General features: G+C 44.9%; 1 long non-coding RNA gene across 1 annotated transcript in view; it reads left to right on the top strand.

Moving 5' to 3' along the window:
- LOC144588656 (uncharacterized) overlaps window positions 1-13,424 on the top strand; it is a 107,510-nt gene extending 94,086 nt beyond the window's left edge. Inside the window, exon 2 of the long non-coding RNA XR_013544306.1 lies at window positions 12,988-13,424. This is a non-coding gene — a long non-coding RNA (uncharacterized LOC144588656). The remainder of the gene's footprint in view (window positions 1-12,987) is intronic.
- Window positions 13,425-23,324: the final 9,900 nt, after the last annotated feature.

The following is a 23,324-nucleotide window of genomic DNA, read 5'->3' as shown; positions in this document are numbered from 1 at the left end:
GCTTTTAATGTAAGTAGAGATGATTTGTGTTGATTTGTTTATACTCAAAACACTCAGAAGCAGTTACCCGTAGGGAAGCTGGAGAGCTGCTTCTGAGTGGACACCCACCAGAGGAGGCAGGGCTTAGAAACATCAAAAAGCCTGTTTGGGCAATAAACAAACCATCACAGATTGCCAAATCAGTGGTTTGTGCCCATCTTTAATTGAAAGTCACCCTGCCCATCTAGTGGACTGGCCACTAGAGGGGCAGGGCAAAAATAAAATAAAATATATTGCTGATGGTGATTTTATTACCAGATCAGGACTGCTGATTGCTATCTGATGGGAATTTTCCAATCTTAAAGGCTCCTCCCACCCATTCCAAAGCAATCAAAGGCTAGAGCAAAAGTGATCTTTAGGAAAGCTTGGAACCTGAGCAGGCAGATAAGAAGTTTTAAATGTAATTAAATTTAAGATTTCTGTTGCCTGGTGATGACTTTATCATTGTTTACACGGTGCAGTTGCACAAACTGGACATCATCCACTATATAATCCCTTGCTTATATAATCAGATATAGACTTTAAACAGTTAGCATTTCATTTGCATTACCTGTATGCCTGAGCATGATGAATATAAAATGTACAAAGATGTAAAATATTAAAATAAAGATGGTAAACTCATATACATCAGATATATATACTTATGCCAAATTAAGCAAGTAAATATATAAAAGGTTACTATTTTAAAATCAGATTTGACCTAATTTTAATTGCTACTGTTAACATTTAGCGGACTGTACCATTACCTGTTTAAAAGATACATCAAAATCAAATGAACAACCTGGCTTTTTAACTGACAAGGGGCAAATTAGCTCTTTGCACACCCATCAGGGACTTGGTGGTACTGCGGGTTAAACTGCAGAAGCCTCTGTGCTGCAAGGTTGGAAGACTAGCAGTCGTAAGATAAAATCCACATGATGGAGTGACCGCCCATCGCTCGTCCTAGCTCCTGCCAACCTAGCAGTTCAAAAGCATGTAAATGCAGGTAGATAAATAGGTGGGAAGGTAACAGCATTCCATGTCTAGTTGCGCTGTCCACGTGATCACAGAAACCATCTTTGGACAAACGCTGGCTCTGTGGCTTGGAAACAGGGATGAGCACCGCCCCCTAGAGTCAGACATGACTGGACTAAATGTCAAGGGGAACCTTTTACCTATAGAGAGTGTCAAACGGCATTACATGGACAAGTGTTTCAACACCATCACCACATATGCATATGCTATTTTGCAATGGAATTCCTTTGAAGGGACCCTTGAGGAACACTGAAGGCATGACAATAATTTATGTGCATGACGATAGCAGTACTGCATCATCTGCATATAGTAGGGCTGAAATGGATTTAGTTGCCAGTTTAAGAGCATGAAACACTGTGGATGACAAATGCTCAAAAATATCATTCGCATAAAAATTGAATAGAATTGGAGTTAAAACACAACCTTTTGTGGATGACATGGGATCTGTAAGGTGCCTATCGTTAGTACAATATAACCTCAACCAGGTATTATTATAAAGACATTTAATTAGAAAGAGAAATCTTTTATCCATAGTTTTGAGTGATATTTTCGAATAGTTGTGCCCAACATATGGAATAAAATGCTGCCTTAAGATCCATACATGCTACGTACACCATGCCTCTTTTCTTTTTTACATTTCTTTTTTTATATATTTATCAGTAAGGTGGGCTAATAAAAAGCAATGATCTAGAGTGGATAACTCCTAACGAAATCCTGCTTGCTCTACTGCCATAATATTTTCATCCTTGATCCAATCAATGTATTTATTTCAGAGATATTTAGATATTTATTACACACAGTAAGCTGATTGGCTGATAATTGGCAGGATCAGTTTTATCTCCTTTTTAGTATATGGGAACTTTTAGAGATGTGCCTCAACTCTGGAGTAGTAATCCTGTTTGATCAATGAATAAAAATACAGTGGTGCCTCACTTCACAACATTAATTCGTTCCAGCTAAATCGCTGTAGAGTGAAAACGTCATAAAGCGAAATAAAAAAGCCCATTGAAATGCATTGAAAACCGTTCAATGCATTCCAATGGGCTGAATACCTGCTTGTCCAGTGAAGATCCTCCATATGGTGGCCATTTTCAGGTGCCTGTAGTGTGAAAAATGCCTCCTAAAAACAGTGGGGAGCCATTTTGAGCAGCTGGTGGCCATTTTGAAAACCCAATGATCAACTGTTTTGATTGTCGTAATGCGAAGAATCAGTTCCCGAAGCGGGGAACCGATCGTCGCAAAGCGAAAAAAACCCATTAAAACATCATTTTGCGATCACAAAAACATTGTTGTGAAGTGGATTAGTCGTTATACGGGGTAATCGTTAAGTGGGACATGACTGTAAAACTGCGAGCAAGGGGGCCCACCAGGTAATGTTGGATTTTATAAGTTCTGGGGGCAAAAGGTCCGTTTGTGGTGCTTTGTTGCTTTTCAGTTGGTGAATAAGACTTTCAACTGCATTTGCTGAAACTGGTGACCAGTTAAGGGTATTTCCCATTGCTATTGTTGTTTGAGTATCCTGAGGAATATAGAGAATAATGCCTCATAGTGCTCCATCCGTTCATTGGGACCTTAATTCACTTTTGAACCAGTCAGCCAATATTCATTAAACCTGTTATTGCATGCCAGAAAAGACCAGTATCTCTGTCACTGGAGGCTTTTATCAAAATTGGTCACGCTATTTACTTTTTCTCTTTAATTAATAATTTATATGCTTGTCTACTGGCAACATACTCACCTAACAAGGACTGAAAATGAATTTCCCTGTATTTATAATACATTTCCCTCATTTGATTTTTGGCCTGCTTACATTCACTATCAAACCAACCAGATGTTTCTGAAGCTTTTCCAGAGGCAACTTTGGTTGCCTTCATTTTTAGACAGCGAGAATGGCATTTCGGGCATTCATATATTTCTCAGTCCTCAGTAGTTGAGTTGAGTCAGCACAAAATCCGCTACTGGTGACCATTTAATTCCTTGCTGCTAGTCACTTCTAAATCTTTGTTGGGGTAATATTATAATTCTAATGGAGGATTGCTATATTTGGGTGTGTTAGCATCAGTGTCAGGGGCAAATCATTATTTTATTTATCGTTACCAATTTCAAACTGAGCAACATATTCATATGTAACATGCGAGTTTGCTATATAGGTGATCACACTGCCACTAAATGTATTTTCCAAATGAATCCCCATTCACAGTACCCTTTAATATTAAGAGATTTCTCCTTCCCATGTAAAGCAATACCCTGCATAATTACATATTTTATCTTTGAAAGTTTGGCAACTTTCTCCCAATATATAATCATCTGAATCGAATACCTGACAAAAGTGGTTATATAAGCTTTCATAATTAGCACCTAAGCATGTCTAAAAATCTCCTGCAGTAATGAATACTGCCTTAGGATATAAAGATTCAAGATATTCTATATGGTTATTAGTAGTAACCCAGATACTATTAATAGTTATGATCTTGGAGCAAAGTGTTTGCAAACATATATCAACAAAGAAAATTCAGAGAACAAAACATGTTAAGCAATTACATAGAAGTTACAAGAGGTCACCAGAGAGATTGCAATAATGCAATTAAGCTGACATGGCTAGCTCAAAGCTTAGTAGAAACCGGGATCCCAAGGTCTCCCTTAGAGCAAGCTCCTCTAGATTTAGGATTAGCTTTTAATAAATAACTTACAAAGCCATCTCACTCCAACTCTTCCCTCATTTTTATTGAATGGTCCCTTAGAAGCTCAAGTTTGTTATGTAATGTTGTGCTTCATAAGGGAGAGAATAGAGTCTAAGAGGTTCTTCTCTTCCAGTTCCAAAGGTTCTATGGGTTCTGTTGCCCTCTCCATTGGCTGCAATGGATTCTTCTCTACCAACTCCATAGCACTTTGGTTTTTTTTCCTGATGGAGATTTCCCTCCAGTAATGTCAGTAATATCCAGATAAATTAAATTAGTGCTATGGTTTTCTAAAGACAGGAAGGCCTGGCGTGCTCTGGTCCATGGGGTCATGAAGAGTCGGACACGACTAAATGACTAAACAACAACAAATGGTTTTCTATCACTTGAGGACTTTTAACATAATCTGGAACGCAAACTCCCAAGTGGTAGAGGAGCCCAGTTCTCAAAAACTCTTACCACAGATATGCCATCTTAGTCGGTGCATCTTTAACTTCATACACCCATTCAGCTGAACACCTTTTTGTGAATGTGACCACTGCCTGAGCACAGAGACTGTTGGGAAAAAAAAACACTGATATCATCAGCTAAGGTAAGAGCTCTTGAAAAAGCAATTTGTAAAAGATTTAGCAAGTGCAATTTATTTTTTTATTGGTCTATGAAAAGTTACCAAAACTAGCTTTTGTCCATTCAAGACTAATTTCCAGCCATAATCTATCACGATTCTGTCCTGTAAGCGTCTAGGTTTCTCTGAGACATAAGCCTGTGAGTTCAAAATAACACATTCCCATACCTCAACTGATGTTGGTACAGGAATTTGGGTGAGAAATCCCTTTGCATTGACATAGAGGTGAACATATTCTTCTGAGTTTGCTTCCTTATTTACAGTTGGGTTCTCAATATGATTAATGCTTTTCTGTGCTGAGCTATTATCCAGCAATTTAAAGAGTTTCTCAAACTGCATCTTTTTATATCAAGCTGTATTGGGATTTTTAACATTTTTGCTTCTTTTTATTCATGATCCGCCTTTTAGTAACCTTCTTTCACATGCTTTTTTACATATCATAAAAGTAGTAGCAGCTAGGTTTGCACAAGTTCTGCTGTTCATGCCCTCTATATCAGATTTTAGCCATGGCCTTTTGCAGATGCCCACCAGGATAATTAAAAGTTTGTTAGCTTCATTTAAGAAGGATTGAATATGCTGTACATCCCTTATTTAGAGAAGCCAGGTTTCAATTACTAAAACATCTCCACCTGGTATTTGAACTGGAGATTCTTCTTTAGTTACCTTCCCTCTTCTTGGAGTCAACAATGAGGGTAGCTTCTTCAACTCCTGCAACAGATAACTCTTATCACAAGATTGCATTAACACTCGTGGTGTCAGATTTTTGGCAAGAGAGAGTTCAGGGGCCGAAATAAGACCATCAAACTTCTCTTTGTAATAGTCAGGTTTCCTTTAAGGTCCAAAGACCAGTCTAGGCTAGAAGCAATAAGGTGTAACACCCTGTTTTCCTTCCCCATTGTTGTTTGTACTGTCCACCATCTTAAAGGGGAATTCACAACTGGGGACAAGAGACAGGATTTGTAGCCTCTTCTAGTTAAAACCACAATCTCACCCAGATTCTTCTCCTTTCTACCTCAGGTCCACTAGCTCTACATCCAAGAATGCTCTTCTCAGGTGACTGTAAAGTAATATCATTGTCTTTTCTATTTCCTTCTCAAAGCCTCATTATTCCCTTACCCTGGAATAAAGATGAAAGACAACTGTTATGGAATAAACATGGGTCACACTTTATTGAATATTCATAGTTATCCTGAATGAAAAAAGGGGGGTCCTTCCATAGTGCAGAATCAGGTTCTGCAGAGGAGTCTGAATGGTCCCCTACCAAATTATGGGCGAGTCCTAAGCCCCAAGCTGTCGCAGTCATGAAAACAGCAAGAACCTGGCTGGCCAAAATTTGACCACCCCGGACCTCAACCCCCCCCCTTGTTCTTGTTGACTACTGGTCCAGGAATGGCCCCAGCAGATCCTCTCCCCCAAGTACTGTAACTGCAGTGCTGGGAGATCAGATGAGCTATACATTACCTGTGGTTGAGAGGGGGACTCATCAAAACCTTTTTTATCCACACTACCCACTAGTGTAACCAAATTTGACCTCCTCTAAATATGACAACACACCCTGACCAGTGTGGGATAGGCAAAAAATCCCCACCTCCAAGACCAATCAGGGTGTGGGTCAAAAATTCTTATCCAGCCCCAAAAGGCAACCAGTAAAACTCACACTAGTATTCAGGGCGGGCAGGTAGGTCATCCAAAAAGAAGAGGCCCAAGGTAGGTGGGAAGCTTCTTTAAATATATTACTCCTTCCCCCTCCCTTCTCAGGTCACTTGTGAGATTGCAAGGTCTCACACTATCCAGGGAAGGAGACAATGGCGCCCCACGCTGCTGAAGAGCCTTGTCAGTGGACTGGACAGTAGTATAGCATTGAATACTTTGATGCTTCTTGACTTTAAACATTCCCTTTACAATTTGTTTTGTATCCTGCAGTTAACATGATGAGCAGCCAAAGATTTTCAAATGGCAACACACAAACAATGCAAGAATGGAACATGAGCACCCATCCCACCCACTCGTGACAGACGTCTTATTGTTCTCTTCCTACCTGCAGCCACAACATATTCTGCCCTGGCATTATGCCACACCTCCCCACAATCTAAGCATCTTTTTTACATTCAATAGCATATTTTACTACATTTAACTCTGATCTTACACAGAAAGTTACAGACATGACAAACAGGAGTTTGGGGGAAGCCTTTTGAATAGGTGGAAATATGGATTTTCTGTCAGTTCATAGGTGAAGTCACTGATTGAAAGCTTGCTAATTGAATTACAGCATCACTGAGGGCCCTTTGTGGAGGGAGAGTAGATTTATTGTAGCTGCTCTACCTATGTTATTCTGCACCAGAGCAAATCAACATTCTACGAGGCAATTCTAACAATGGGAGCAGGCCCCACCACCACAAAATATGTGACTTTAAAACTGGACTTCAGATCAGAACCAAATCAGGCACATAGGTACCAAGTGATCTGCCCTTGCTTTGTGCCAAATTTGGGGAGCTTGGGCAGAGTTATCAAGTTATTCAAGTCTTCAAAGCAGGAACGAGGACCAGAAGGTATCCTATAGACCATCTTGCTGATGTTGATGTTGTCAACATTCAGGCTGCCCTTTGCTATGTAAATCTTAACATCCTTTTCCTGCTGGAAATGTGGGCATGATACAGGGTGCAGCAATATCAGGGCATTTCTGGGTGCTCTGAAGAATTTGTGTTCCAATACTGTAGGCAGAAATAGGCAGGAGTAGTTCTATAGCTGGCACTCAGGACTTCTCAACAAACGTGAATCTTAACAGTGTAGAATAGATTGGCCTGAGGATGTCCTGTGCCATTTGGAAGAAGAAAGGCTAGAAATTTAAAGTTCAAAGTGACTTTCAGTGATTTAACTGTTATTGTTTAGGTCTTTCCAAAGACTAACAGGGTTGGAATTGTTGGCTGGTTTTTCTATTTAAGCAGCAGGAAACAGTTTGCTATTTTAGATGAGATAGAAGATCTAGTAAAGGAAGTACTCTAGCAATCTAACAAAATGTTTGTAATTTTTATTGAAAATGCCATTTTGTGGGCCATATTATCACATGGACTTCATAAACTGTTTATAGGATGAGAGTAGCTGTGCCTGGTTATCAGGGAGGATGGTAGAGAATGGAGAGGTGGAAGCATTTTACCTCAGAGGCAGACCAGAGAATTTTAGAATATTTTGATTCCTGTTACTATTATTGAAACAAGCTAGTAATGTTCCTGAATTTTGAGAAAAATCCAGCAGTTTGTTGGTTTTGAAGCAGAATCCATTATAGTAGTATTTGAAGATGCACACGCACACGCACACGCACACGCACACGCGCACACGCGTGCACACACACACACACACACACACACACACACACACACACACACACACAGAGGAAATGTTTGTATAGTCATACTTCCAGAACCAGCATCTGCTATACTTTGAGGAAAATTGGTAAAAGGGAATTGCTATGGCAAATGATTTAGCGACTTCCAAAGAGAGATAAATTATCAGTATTCTGTAACATTGTATGACTAATTGCCAGCCTATGAAGCCAACATTAGCTTCCATCTGCAACAAATTTGTGATTGGCACTGCTTTGGTATTATCATTTTGGGACAATTAGGCCTCAGTCATATCTAGCTCTTTCAAGGGGCCCTGTGGGCAGAAAGTCTGGCAACCCCTGGTTGAAAATGTAGAGCTAAATAACACCAAGAATGTGACTTTTTTTTTTAAAAAAAAAATTGCTTTCCTTTTCCTCCACTCTGGTGCTTCAGATTATTTTCCTCCCCATCTTGTTCTCACCCTAACGAATGTGAGCTTACCTGAGGATAATGATATGATAGATACTTGCAAAATTTCTCTTTCTTGGTAACTTGCTGTTGTTACATACAGCACTGATGTTACCTGTCTGTCATGGGTTTGGAGGGAAAGTTCCATCCTATGGGAAGTGGAAGGCGGGACATCAGGAGGAGGGGCTGTACTGTATATATATGGGGATCTTGTGTGGAGAAGTAGGAGAAGCTGAGGGAGAGCTGAAGGAGAGCTGAGAGAAGAAGCTGGGGTGGAAGTCTGTGTGTCAGACAGGGTACTACTGTGTGTCAGTCAGTACCAACCTGATGGGTTCAGGTGTCTGTATGGTTAGCCAGAACTGATAGGTTCAGGGTCTGTGCTTTATTTAAAGGTGTTCTGTGTGAACCAAACTAGTGTATGTATGATTGAGACTAAGCCACGTTACTGTATCTTATTCACTTGATCATTTTATTTTTCCCTGTGTGTGATTTAAATAAACCTTATTCCTTTATTTGTTAAAAATCCATTCCTGGTCTGTGTGACTCCTTACAGGGAATGGTTGGTGGCAGCTTAGTGAAACTGTGGTATATCTCAGTAGGTCTGGGGTTGTCACATTGATTGGTGTCCAGCGTGTGGGATACGACTGGTCCAGTTGTCCAGTGGTCCAGCAAAGCCTTGGCAAGTGTGCCCAGAGCGAGGGGGGTCTAGTCAGGGACAATCTGAGAGCGCGTAGGTAATCTTCTAGGCTTACCTCACGGGGAGGTAAGCTAGTGGAAGAACGTGTGACCTCAGATTGGTGGGACTAGATTAGGGAGCTCTGAGGCAACCTGTTTTGGCGGGAAAAAAGCTGAGGCAAAGCTGAGGGAAGCAGCAGTGATCTAGCTTGTCTGCTGAGAGGCCTAGCAGAGGGGGGTAGACTCTGGCTGGCAACAGTTGCAAGTTAGTGCTGAAAGAACAGCAGCAATCTATAGAAGGCTGGTTCTGAGGCAAAAGAGAAAAAAAAAGTGGTTGCTTTATTTTGAGGCTTGACTTTTGAAAGCAGCCTGTTCTGGGGGGGGGATTATGCCCTTGACTCGAAGCCAGATGGCAGAAATGGGTGAAGTGAAAGACCCACAGGTAGACCAAGGTTCTGAGGATGAATTTGGCTCAGTGCAGGATGAGAGCACGGGAGAACAGAACCCAGAACTCAGGAAAATGCTCATAGCCCAACAGCATGAACTGAGGATGAGGCAGTTGGAAAGAGAAGAAAGAAGGGAGGAAAGGGAAAGGCAAAGACAATTTGAATTGGAATTGGAGAGAGAGAAAATGGCGTTTGAGTTAAGAAAATTGGAACTGATGAACCAGAATAATAATAACAATAGGGATTCTGAGGGAGGCCAATTGTCTAAAACTGACCTGAAGAAATTCCCTGTATACCACAAGGGAGATTGCCCTGAGGTATTCTTTTCCTTAGTGGAAAGAGCGTTTGTGGACTTCTCAGTGAGGGAAACTGAGAAGATGACCATCATGCGATCTTTAATCAGTGGCAGCCTGGCAGAAGTCTATGCAGAGATGCCAGAGGAACTGATGAAAGATTTTGCAGAGTTTAAAAAACTGGTGTTTGCCAGACATGGGATAAATGCGGAACAGCTGAGGCAAAGATTCAGGTCACTCACCAAGAAACCAGAGCAGACTTTTACCCAAGTGGGGGCCCAACTGGTGAGGCTGCTAGAGAAATGGCTGTCTCAGGAGGGGACAGAGACCTTCCAGCAGCTCAAAGACCTGATAGCGCTGGAACAGTTTTATTCATTCCTGCATGGGGAACTGAAGTTCCAGGTGAGGGAAAGGAAACCGAAATCTGTGGCAGAGGCGGCCGAAATCGCAGATTTTATTTCCCAAATAAGAAAGCCCTTAGGTGAGGGGAAATCTGTAGGTAAACCCAAAGAAACCTACAGCAAGTACTCTCAGGGACCAGGGAGAAACCAGCAAGTGGGAGGAGCCCATGGTGAAGGGAAGCCCTCAGACACGAAACCAAGACCTCAGATTTTGGAGGGAAAACCAAAACAAGATGAGAAAGACTCAAAATACAGCAGAAAATGTTATTTCTGTCAAGGAAAGGGCCATCTAATCTCAGAGTGTGAGAAATTAAAGCAGCTGAAAGGAAATATGCCTCATGATTTGAGTGGAACCAAGCCAAAAGCTGTGTTCTGTGTACAGAAAGAGCAAAGCTCCTTGTCACTGAGGGAGCCTGTTGCCATGGCTACTCAATCTGGAACAGTTACATCTGCTGATCAGGCTGAGGAAAATGGTCCTCTTGTGGAGGTCAAGCGCTGCTTACTAGTGAGAACAGATTCACAGTTGTTTGAAACCGCAGGGGTGGACGTAGGAATACTTGACCATCAGTATAGGGGGCTGAGGGATACTTGTTCCCAGGTGACCCTGTGCCATCCAGATATTATTCCTAGGGAGTATATAATCCCAAATGAGAGCATGAAGGTGGCAGGGATTGAGGGACAGGTGATCTCGCTGCCAGTAGCTGAGGTACCGGTGAACTTTCAAGGCTGGAGGGGAGTTTGGCGGCTAGCGATTTCATCGACTCTGCCAGCAGCACTGCTCGTGGGAAATGACCTGGCTGAACAGGTGAAACGGGTGCTAGTGATTACCCGCTCACAAGCTAACACGGGGACAGTTCAGGGGGGTATTGGAGAGCCCGAGACGGAAGCAGAGGGGAGTTCCGAAGCTGTGGTGGAAACTTTAACCACAGACAGCAGATTTGGCCAAGAGCAAAAGGCAGACGCCACTCTCCAAAAGTGTTTTGAACAGGTGACAGACGCCCAGCTAACACCTGAAACCCCAGTGAGATTTCGAGAGAAAATGGGAATTTTATATAGAGAGACCCTGAGGAATATCTCAAAAGGGGGAGAGTTGAGAAGTCAGCTGGTGGTACCTGAAAAGTATCGCCCCATGATCTTAAAAAGGGGGCACTCTGACATGTTTGCTGCGCACTTAGGGGTGAACAAAACACAACAGAGAATTACACAGAATTTTTACTGGCCTGAAATAGGGAAGCAGATCAAGGAGTTCTGTAAACAATGTGATGTGTGTCAGAGGCAGGGGAATAACCGTGACAGGACCAAAGCAAAGTTGTGCCCTTTGCCTGTGATTGACACTCCGTTCAAATGCATAGGGGTGGATATTGTGGGACCTTTGCCCAAGGCCACAAAGAGGGGGAACAGGTTCATTCTCACCATTGTGGACCATGCCACGAGGTACCCTGAAGCCATTCCCTTGTCTAACATTGAAACTAACATGGTGGCAGATGCCTTGGTGGGGTATATGTCCAGGATGGGATTTGCCTCAGAAATAATCACAGATTTGGGCACATCGTTTACATCAAAGCTCATGAAACGGTTATGGCAAATCTGTGGAATTAAACACAAGGAAACCACTGCCTATCACCCTGAAAGTAATGGGTTAACTGAGAAGTTCAATGGGACTCTAATGCGCATGATTAGGGCTTACTTGGCAGAGAATCCAAACAATTGGGACCAGAAGCTGCAATCCCTTTTGTTTGCTTATCGATCAGTGCCACAAGCCAGTACCGGGTTCAGTCCGTTTGAACTTTTGTTTGGGAGAAGGGTGAAAGGGCCCCTTGATTTGATCAAACAAAATTGGGAGCAGATCACCCAGGATGACCCACAAGATGTTGTGACATATATAGACTCTTTAAGGAATGACCTAAAGAGAAACCTAGAGCTAGCAGCAGAGACCCTGCAAGCTCAAAAGGTCAGAAAGAAAGCTTGGGATGACCAGGAAGCCAGGGAGAGGCACTTTAACCCAGGGGAGGAAGTGCTTTGGCCTAGGCCCTGCAAAGAGAACAAACTGCAGCTGGGTAGCCCAGAAATAAAATACTTGGGTCACATAGTAGGGGGAGGAGTGATCAAACCCCTAGAGGCCAAGATAGAAGCCGTTCGTGATTGGCCCAGGCCCAACACCAAGAAAAAAGTCAAATCATTTCTTGGGTTGGTGGGCTACTACAGAAAGTTCATCCCGAGGTTTAGTGAGATAGCGACTCCGCTGACCGATCTGACGCGGAAGAAGACTGATGACCGCATCCCGTGGGCCAGCGACTGTGAGGAGGCGTTCCGGAGGTTGAAGGAGGCGCTCATCAATTATCCAGTGCTGCGTGCTCCAGACTTCGACCGGGAGTTCATCATCTACACCGATGCGTCTAACAGCGGGGTAGGAGCAGTTCTTTGCCAGGAGGATGAGAATGGTGACCAGCATCCAGTGTCCTACCTGAGTAGGAAACTCCAGAAAGGTGAGAGACATTTGGCAACCGTGGAAAAGGAGTGCCTGGCCATAGTCTACGCGATCCAGAAGGCCAAGCCTTACATCTGGGGAAGACATTTTATTCTGTGCACTGACCATTCACTGCAATGGTTAAAGACAATGAAATCCCACAATAGCAAACTTATGAGGTGGGCTTTAAACCTACAAGACTATGACTTTGAAGTGAAGGTGGTCAGAGGGTCAGTGAACTGTGTTGCTGACGCCTTGTCAAGAAGACCTGAAGAATGAAGACGGCGAAAGAAACATGGACTATGTATATATTTTGGTGACCAAATGTTAAATGTATCTGGTTATTAAATATGCCTGTTTGTATGAATAAAGGTAACTTGATGTATTGTAAATGGTAAATATTTAAATGCCTAATTGATATGGTTATCCTAGTGTAAGTATAAGTAAGTATGGTATTGTATGTTAATGTATAACTGGTTTTGTATGTTTTGGATCCAGGTTGTTTTTTGGAGAAAAGCACTTTTAGCTTTCCCCCTACAAAACAACTTATAAAGAGGGGAGGTGTTACATACAGCACTGATGTTACCTGTCTGTCATGGGTTTGGAGGGAAAGTTCCATCCTATGGGAAGTGGAAGGCGGGACATCAGGAGGAGGGGCTGTACTGTATATATATGGGGATCTTGTGTGGAGAAGTAGGAGAAGCTGAGGGAGAGCTGAAGGAGAGCTGAGAGAAGAAGCTGGGGTGGAAGTCTGTGTGTCAGACAGGGTACTACTGTGTGTCAGTCAGTACCAACCTGATGGGTTCAGGTGTCTGTATGGTTAGCCAGAACTGATAGGTTCAGGGTCTGTGCTTTATTTAAAGGTGTTCTGTGTGAACCAAACTAGTGTATGTATGATTGAGACTAAGCCACGTTACTGTATCTTATTCACTTGATCATTTTATTTTTCCCTGTGTGTGATTTAAATAAACCTTATTCCTTTATTTGTTAAAAATCCATTCCTGGTCTGTGTGACTCCTTACAGGGAATGGTTGGTGGCAGCTTAGTGAAACTGTGGTATATCCCAGTAGGTCTGGGGTTGTCACAGCTGTGTCTCACCATGCCTAGAATCTCTGACATGACTTCTGCCTACATCAGCAAGGTTTCTTGACTTCTTGTGAAACCAAGACCCCAGTCTTGTCTCACTGCCCTTTCCCATTTCCAATGCTCATTGTTCTGCCACATTCTACACAACTTAATGCCCTTTTGAAGAACCCTGCACAGAAAAGATGGCATTCTGCACAGGTATTGAAACCATCCCATGCAACTTGGCATTTCTTCCGTGGATGCATTGTTATCCATCCTGTGTAGCTTGCTGTTTCTTCTGCCTTTTACAGGAAACTACATATAAATGGCTTGGGGCCAAGCTATCTCAAGAACCACATTTCCCTTTATGAGCCTGCTTGGGTCTTAAGACCATAAGGAAGGCCTTTCTCTCATATATATATATCAAGTTCAATGTGTTTCTATGGCTTTTTAAATTCCGTTTAGCGATGTTTCACTATGAGAGAAAAATATACTCCAGCGATGGCTCAGAGCCCCTTGTTAAGCAATTTAATCGCTCAGCGGGGCGCTCGTTAAGCGAGGCACCACTGTACACACACACACACACACACACACACACAAGTATGTATGTATGTATGTACAGTGGTATATGTACAGATATACAGTGGTGCCTCACTTAACGAGTGCACCGTTTAACGATTAATCCGCATACCGATGCGGATTTTGCGATCGCTTTTGCGATCGCATTACGGTGTTGCCTATGGGGAAATATCGCTTTGCGATTTTTCCCCATAGGCAACCATTTTCCCCCATCTGACCGGCGGGAGCCTCTGAAGGACCGCTCCCGCCACTCAGCTGGGGGAAAATGTCAGCAGTGGGCGGCGGCCTCGGAAGGACCCCGAAGCCGCCGCCCGACTGCCGATATTTTGCCTTCCCAGCTCTCAAAGGGCCCCCCTCCGACATTGGAGAGAACCCCTTTGAGAGCTTGGAAGGCTCTCAGTGGCGGCGGGGGCAGGGTAGGGGGGTCCAGACACCCCCCCACGCTGCCACCGCCGCCACTTGGATCCGCCCCGCGCTGCCTATCCCAGTCATGCTAGCATGACTGGGATAGGCGGCGCGGGTCGGCTCCCGGCGGCTGGGGCAGGGTAGGGGGTCCGGACACCCCCCCTGCCGCCGCCACCGCTGCTTGGATCCACCCCACGCTCAGCCGAGCACGGGGCGGATCCAAGCCCAGGATGGGTAGAAACGCTGGCTGGCTCTTGCGAAAGAGGGAGGTGGAGGTCCCTGCTCTCCGTCGCAAGAGCTGGCCGGCGTTTCTACCCAGCTGGGCAGCGGGCTCTTGCATAGGAGGGAGGTGGCTCCCTCCTTGCAAGAGCCCGCCTCCCAGCTGGGTAGAAAGGCTCTTGCGAAGGAGAGCAGGGACCTCCACCTCCCTCCTTCGCAAGAGCCTGCCGGCGTTTCAGCTGGGCAGTGGGCTCTTGCAGAGGAGGGAGGTGGCTCCCTCCTTGCAAGAGCCCGCCTCCCAGCTGGGTAGAAAGGCTCTTGCGAAGGAGAGCAGGGACCTCCACCTCCCTCCTTCGCAAGAGCCGGCCAGCGTTTCTACCCAGCTGGGCAGCGGGCTCTTGCATAGGAGGGAGGTGGCTCCCTCCTTGTAAGAACCTGCCTCCCAGCTGGGTAGAAAGGCTCTTGCGAAGGAGAGCAGGGACCTCCACCTCCCTCCTTCGCAAGAGCCGGCGGGCATTTCTACCCAGCTGGGCAGTGGGCTCTTGCATAGGAGGGAGGTGGCTCCCTCCTTGCAAGAGCCCGCCTCCCAGCTGGGTAGAAAGGCTCTTGCGAAGGAGAGCAGGGACCTCCACCTCCCTCCTTCGCAAGAGCCGGCGGGCGTTTCTACCCAGCTGGGCAGCGGGCTCTTGCATAGGAGGGAGGTGGCTCCCTCCTTGCAAGAGCCCGCCTCCCAGCTGATCGGCGGTTCCAAAATGGCTGCCAGTTTCGCACCCCGCTTACCGAGGGCGCGAAAATGGCGGCGGTATGGTGGAACTTCGCTGAACGGTGAGTACGGAAGCCATTGGAACGCATTAAACTAAGTTTAATGCATTCCAATGGCTTTTTGCTTACCGTTTAACGAAGTTTTCACATAGCGAAGGTTAATCCGGAATGGATTAACCTCGCTATGCGAGGCACCACTGTGTGTGTGTGTGTGTGTGTGTGTGTGTGTGTGTGTGTGTGTATATACACATTGAAACCTGTTTAATGTGTTCCAATGGGGAGGAATCGTCATTGTCTAAATCGGCCATAGGAAAGCCACTTTGCGAACTGCTGATCAGCTGTTTAAATCGCTGTCTTGTGAAGCTTGTGTCCCAAAAACACCTGTTTTGTGAGTGTGGAGGGAGCTGTCAAAGTTGTCGTCTAGCAAAAATCAGTTTGCGAAGCAGGAACCAAACATTGTCCAGCGAAATTCCCCCATAGGAACCACTGTTTTGCGAATCGCTATAGCGATCTCAAAAAGCCAATGTCTAGCGAAAAAACTGTCATGCGGGGTAACTGTCTAGCGAGGCACCACTGTATATAAAGCATATAATATAAAGCATATATACATATAAAATATTATAAAGCAGAATATTATATGTTTTATAATATTTTATATGTATATATATTTGTATATAACATTTAAATCTTTTATGATAAAAGTGCTCTGAACACTTTCAGAAGTGTTTATACATGGACTTCAGAAATGGCTTGGGGCCAAGCTATCTCAAGGACCACATTTCCCTTTATGAGCCTGCTTGGGTCTTAAGACCATAAGGAGAGGCCTTTCTCTTATCCCACTACCTTTATAGGTGTGTTTGGAGGGCACATGGGAGACACCCTTCCCTGTCACTGCTCTCAGATTCTGGAATTCTCTCCCACAGGAGGCCAGGCTGGCCCCATCTTTGCTCTCCTTCTGAAAGCAAGGAAAAACCTTTCTCTTCAGACAGAATTTCCTCAGTGATGGGCTGCTTGAGTGGAATTGCTAAACAGATTGTTGTGCCTCACCATTTTGAATGTATTTTAGGTGTTGTTTTTCTTTACTGTGTTGCACTGTTATTTGACTCTTTGTAAATATTTGTGTACTTACTGTTTTTCGCTTAAAAATTGTCTTTTAATTATGTAAGCTGCTTTGGATCCTTTTTAAGGAGAAAGGTGGGGTGAAGATACTTTCAATATAATTATTAATTTATAATTAATTAATTATTAATTATTAATTATATTACTTAATGGGAGGGATTATGATGTGTGTGGCTGGTTATCATCACAAATTAAAACTGAATTCTTAAAATCCAAACTAGCAGAATTAAACTGTCAATTGAAAATCAAGTACTAGATATATAGAATAAGAATATTTTTGGCATACAACTAAATGTCATTAGGAAAGGTGCTAATCTCACTTCTTTGGTGCTGACTTGGGATTCTATATTTGGGATATTGCCCTGTTCTACATTCCTATAATATCTGAATCCCTTTTCTCTGGTCAGACAAGTAGAAAGGTTCTTGTAAATGATTTCAAGGTAGCAGTACAAGTTCTAGAAATATATATTTTTAAAAATGAATTACATTACTTGATGGAAAGCCAATTAAAACATCCAGGAGAATGAACACAAGTCTCTCTCATGATGTTAGGTTTCATTTTTAAAAAGGCATCTTCCTCATCTGAGCTCTGTAGTCCCAAAAAAACCTGTGTTCCGGAATAGCTCAATCAACTTATAGCTAACCTCAGGGTGGTAGAAATCTCACATGATCTTAGCCTATATATGTTCAGAGACTCATGTTGTAGAGAATAGCATCCACCCTCATTTAAAAATAGAGTAGGTGATGTAATTCTACCTATACCTCCCTTTCTCTCTCATTCTTCTCTCTGTATTTCTCACCACCTACATCTTCACCTTTACAATGTATAGTGCAGGGTGGAACTCAGGAGAAACTGTTAACTACATGACTGCTTTCATAATTTCTTGTCATGAAGACATTTCATTTGACAGGTGTTAAGTTGTAAACTGGAAAACAAATATTCATTTTTGGGCAGTTCTCGCCTCCCCGCCCCCCATTGCTTTGGATTATTTTTGCTGCTGCCTGCCTGGCCAGCTTGCTGCTACCTGCTGGATCGAAACAGAAGACAAGAGAAGGCATATAGTACTGGGGAGAGAGATCTTTCTCCATATTCTAGTAGCTTTGGTTGGCAGAGATTTGCTCACATGTTTTGCTTTTATTGGCCTGCTTTTCTTGGTTTTTGGAAATGTGGGCTCTGTATGTTTGCTATTTTGCTGTCCCCCCCCCACTTGTTTGTGGATGGGTGATTTCCCTGTTTGATTTTTTAAAAAATTATATTCTCAATTTACTATATATTTATTCTACCAATGGTGTATATTTCGGTGGGTCCTGGGACTGTTTTATGTTGTTCTTGTTTACTCTGGTATGTTCCAGACAAATAGGCAGTGACTAGTTAGCTGGCTGCTTCCTTGTCCCTATTTTACTGCCTAGGCCAGATGGTCTGTTGGGTGAGGTGGGTGGCATTGCCATTGAATTCATACTGTTTTCTCCTTTCCAAGTTTTGAGTGCAAATGCTTTGCATTTTTAAAATTGGTTGATAGGTAAGGGATTTTTTGCTGTATGCATAAGACTGTAGGGAGATACCTTGGCTGGAGGAGCATATTTGTATGGCCTCTGGCAGTGGTAAGCACTGAGGGATAGGCACTGCCATATGATTTCTTTCTTTATAAACTAGTGCCTGCATAGAACTGATTATGATTTTTTTCTTTCCCTTTTCTTTCTTTTTATTAATGTTCTGTACTGCTTTTAGATTGTGAGAAAACATAAATGGGAAACCTGAAATGAAACAACCTGAAAGAGACTTTCTTTTTGTGTTAAACAAAAGGACCAGCACAAAAGCATAAGAAAAGAAAAGAAGAAGAAGCATTTGAAAACCATAGAATAATGAAGTTGGAAGGGGTCTATAAGGCCATCACGTTCAACCCCTTGCTCAGTGAAGTACAGTGGTGCCTCGTACAACGAGTGCCCCGTTTAATGATGAATTCGCATAGCGATGGCATTTTTGCCATCGCTTTTGCGATCGTATAACGATGTTGCCTATGGGGAAAAATCGCTTTGCGATGTTTTCCCCATAGGCACCATTTTCCCCCAGCTGAGCAGCGGGAGCCTCCGAAGGAGTGCTCCCGCAGCTCAGCTGGGGGAAAATGCCTGCGGTGGCCTCAGAAGGACCCTTCCGAAGGGTCCTTCCGAGGCCACCGCTGGGATTCCCCTTCCCCGCGGACGGCTTCCCCGGCCATGGTCGGACTCTCAGGAGTCCGACCATGCATGGGGTAGCCTGCCGCGGGTCGGATCCAAGCCACGGGGAGAGGGTGGGGGGATCCGGATGGATCCCACCACCCTCCCCCCGTGGCCTGAGGAGGGTGGGAGGCATGGCCGGACTCTTGGGCAGCCACCACAGCTCGGATCCGAGCCGCGGCGGCTGCCGAAGAGTCCGGCCATGTCTCCCACCCCCCACCTCCTGCGGCTTGAGAAGGGTGGGAGGCATGGCCGGACTCCTCGGCAGGCACTGCGGCTCGGCTCGGATCTGAGCCGCGGTGCCTGCCGAGGAGTCCGGCCATGCCTCCCACCCCCCCACCTCCTGCGGCTTGAGAAGGGTGGGAGGCATGGCCGGACTCCTCGGCAGGCACCACGGCTCGGATCCGATCCGAGCCGCGGTGCCTGCTGAGGAGTCCGGCCATGCCTCCCACCCCCCCACCTCCTGCGGCTTGAGAAGGGTGGGAGGCATGGCCGGACTCCTCGGCAGGCACCGCAGCTCGGATCCGATCCGAGCCGCGGTGGCTGCCAAAGAGTCCGGCCATGCCTCCCACCCTCCTCAGGCTGCGGGGGTCCGGCCATGGCTCCCACCCTCCTCAGGCCGCGGGGGGAGGGTGGTGGGATCCATCCGGAACCCCCCACCCTCTCCCTGCGGCTTGGATCCGACCCGCGGCAGGCTACCCCATGCATGGTCGGACTCCTGAGAGTCCGACAATGGCCGGGGAAGCCGGCCGCGGGGAAGGGGACCGATCCGGTGCCTGCCAAGGAGTCCGGCTATGCCTCCCACCCACCACCCACCTCCTGCGGCTTGAGAAGGGTGGGAGGCATGGCCGACTGTGCTTGCAGCAGCGGAAGAGGTGCCCGGTGGAGGAGAAGGCAGGAGCCGATCCGTCATTTCTCCTCCACCGGGCACCTCTTCCGCTGCTGCAAGCAACTTCGGGGCAGTCCATTGGGAGAAGCCGGGCTGCTCCGAAGAATGGCAGAAGCCCATCCGATCTGCCCCCCTCCACACCGGGCAGCTTCTCCCGCTGCTCCCGATGGTTGGGAGGGGAGATCGGATGGGCTTCTCCCTTTCTTCTCCACAGCCCGGCTCCTCCCAAAGGGCTGCCCCGAAGTTGCTTGCAGCAGCGGAGGAGGTGCCCGGTGGAGGAGAAATGCCAGATCGGCTCCTGCCTTCTCCTCCACCGGGCACCTCTTCCGCTGCTGCAAGCACAGTCGGGGCAGCCCTTTGGGAGAAGCCAGGTGGTGGGGGAGAAGGCAGGAGCCGATGCCGTCTTCCCCCCCTCCCCCGAGGCTTCTCCCAAAGGGCTGCGCCCGATAGTGGGGGAGAAAACCGGATAATCCGTTCCTATTGGAACGGATTATCCAGTTTTCAATGCATCTCTATGGGAAAACACGTTTCACTTAACGATGTTTTCCCATAGCGATGTTTTTTTTGGAACCAATTAACCTCGCTATGCGAGGCACCACTGTAATACAAATCAAAGGATATCTGCCAGATGGTTGTCTAAATTTCTCTTGAATGCTTCCACTGTTGGAACACTCACTACTTCTTGAGGTAATTGATTCCATTGCTGTATGGCTTTAACAGTTAGGACGTTTTCCCATGATATTCAACCAAAATCTGGCTTCCTTTAATTTGAGGCCATTGTTGCATGTCCTGCACTCTGGGATGATCAAGAAAAGATCCTGCCTCTCCTCTGTATGACAGCCTTTCAGGTATTTGAAAAGTGCTATATCTGCCCTCCGTCTTGTTTTCTCAAGGCTAAACATGCCCAGTTATTTCATTCTTTTTTTTAATCATAGGGCTTGGTTTCCAGTCCCCTGATCATCCTTGTTGCCATCCTCTGAACTTGTTTTGATTTGTCAGCATCCTTCTTGAAGTGTGGTATCCAGAACTGGACACAATAATCAAGGCGAGGCCTAACCAGTGCTGAATAGAGGGGAACGAGCACCTTGCTCAGGATTTGGAAACTATACTTCTGTTAATGCAGCCTAAAATAGCATTTGGCTTTTTTGCAACTGCATCACACTGTTGGCTCATATTCCGCTTGTGATCTACAACAATTCCAAAATCCTTCTCACTTGTAGTATTACTGAGCCAGGTATCCCTCATCTTGTAACTTGTGGGAAGCTCCTGCCCAAGGCCATTAGTTGTTATCTGTTTCAGTTAGATAGGATCTCGGTGAGTATTTAGTTAAAAAAGAAACACAATGAGAAGCTCCCTTACATTGCTTCAAAAACAACATAAACAAGATTTGATCTATCTGCTTCACAGAGAAGGTAATCTTGGCATTTCTGGCCAGTAGAGGATTCATTGAAAGAAATAAGTACTTATTGTTCATGGTATCCAGAAAAAGGGACCTATAAGCTTTCAGATTGGGGTAAAATATTCACAAAAACCTTGTGGCATCAGTAAAAATTCTTCACACATGGCATCTTTGTTGGGATGCGATTTCAAAGATTGCAAACTCTCTGTTAAGTCAATCATTAACTCATCCTCCAACAGCCCCTCAGATTTTGCCACCCTCTAGGCCACCAAATCTCCATGAAAAGAGAAGCAATCTCCCTTCCTATGTAGCCTCTGCTGCTTTTGCTATAGTCCCTTCTTCTCTGTCTTCCCTTTCTCCTCCCCTTCCTCTCTCTCCTCCCCCTCTCTCTTCCCCCCTGCCCCTCCTCACTCAGCAGTGCAGCAAATGCTATCTACTGTTCTGGTTCAAGGCAGCCCAGATGATCTTGCTGATACCCTCCCCCTTATGTCTGTTTGTCCTGTGGTTCGTAACAACCAAGGACATTGGGTTCATAAAAGCCTCCCACTTGCTATGTTTAAAGAGTTGAAAAAAAGGTGTTGTTGAAAATGGCTTCCATAGAGCTTTCACTCTCGGGCTAATTGATGGCTTATGAGAAAGTGGGAATCTCATTCCGGCTGATTGGAAAATTTTGGTTAAAGCTATGGTTAAAGCTATGGTCTCCTCTGTGCAATTTTTACTTTTTTGGCAGGAATGGAGAGATACTGCTACAATTGTGGCTATGGATAATTTACAAAGCAATATTGCTGTGTCTGCAGATATGTTACTTGGAGAAGGACTTTTTGCCACCACACCACAGCAAATTACCATCCCTAACAGGGGATTGGCACAAGTGGCTGAAATTGTTAGGGCAGCCTGGATAAAAATCCCAGACAAAGGTACCCCTTTGGGGTCCTTTGCCAATTTGTGTCAGGGTCCTACAGAGGACTATGTCTTTCATTAACAAATTGCAGAGAGTGATTGAACACCACGTGGAAAATGTGGACGCTGCTGATATTTTAATGAAGCAATTGGCCTTTGAAAATGCTAACGTGGATTGTAAAACAGCCCTTCAGGCTATTTACAATAAGCCAAATACTGTTATTGTTGCCATGCTAAGATTGCGCCAAAACATTGGAACAGAAACTCACAAAGTGCAGCTTCTCACCACATCCATGGTTGCCTCCCTGAACCCTGCCAGAGGACATAAATGTTTTTCCTCTGGCAAGGAAGGGCACTTCAGTTGGGAATGTAAATCAACACCCCAAAATAACAAACACCCTTTTAGGAAGTGCCCATGGTGTCAGAAAGGTTATCACTGGGCCAAACATTGCTGGTCTGTTCCAATGCTGGGAAACTCCAAGTCGGGTGATCCCACATCCCCAGGTCAAATGAGGAGAACTCAGTAAATAGTATCCCAGTTCAAGAAATCTGACCTGCTACTATTAAAAGTACTAGTCATGATTTGATCACAGCTGAAGAGGTTGACTATCAATTCCCTCTTGCTGTCTACAAAGTCAAAACAGCACACCATGGACCAATACCTAAGGACTCTGTAGGTCCCATTATTCCCCGCTCTAGCATCTATGCACAGGGTTTATTTGTTATACCAGGCATCATTGATGGGAATTTTGAAGGACCTCTAATTATTCAAACCTGGTCTAATATACCATAGGTCCTTCCTGCAGGTGAATCAATTGCTCAATTGTTGCTGCTTCCATTAACACATATTGGTCCTTCTACAAACCCTCGTACTGGAGGTTTTGGTTCTACATGAGTTGCTGCTTTAACTATCATTGAGTACTCATAGCCCCGACTCCCTCTTAAAATGGGATCACTGGTCCTAAATGGACTGATTGATACAGGAGCTGACGTTAGTGTTATTGCAAAGAAAGACTGGCCAGAAAGCTATCCCACCCAGCCAGTACACAACATTTGGGGAGTTAGAGGCTATGAGCAAGCCCAGAAAAGCCTTCAGACCATTGTTCTAGAAAGTTTAGGTGAATCTCCTAGGCAAATCACAATTACTCCTTACATTTTGCCTATCCCCTTTTCCATCTGGGGTATGGATCTCTTGAAAACAGTTGATGAAAAATTGCAGACAAATTTATAATGCACACCTCTACACAATCTGACACAACCTTGCCATTAATGTGGCTCCCTGGGCCACCTGTCTGGGTTGATCAATGGCCATTGTCTAAAGAAAAGCTCAGTGTAGTGGAGGCCTTA

The sequence above is a fragment of the Pogona vitticeps genome, chromosome 4 (assembly GCF_051106095.1).
Source record: "Pogona vitticeps strain Pit_001003342236 chromosome 4, PviZW2.1, whole genome shotgun sequence".
Taxonomy (NCBI): Eukaryota; Metazoa; Chordata; class Lepidosauria; order Squamata; family Agamidae; genus Pogona; species Pogona vitticeps.
This window is presented reverse-complemented; position numbering and strand designations above follow the sequence as displayed.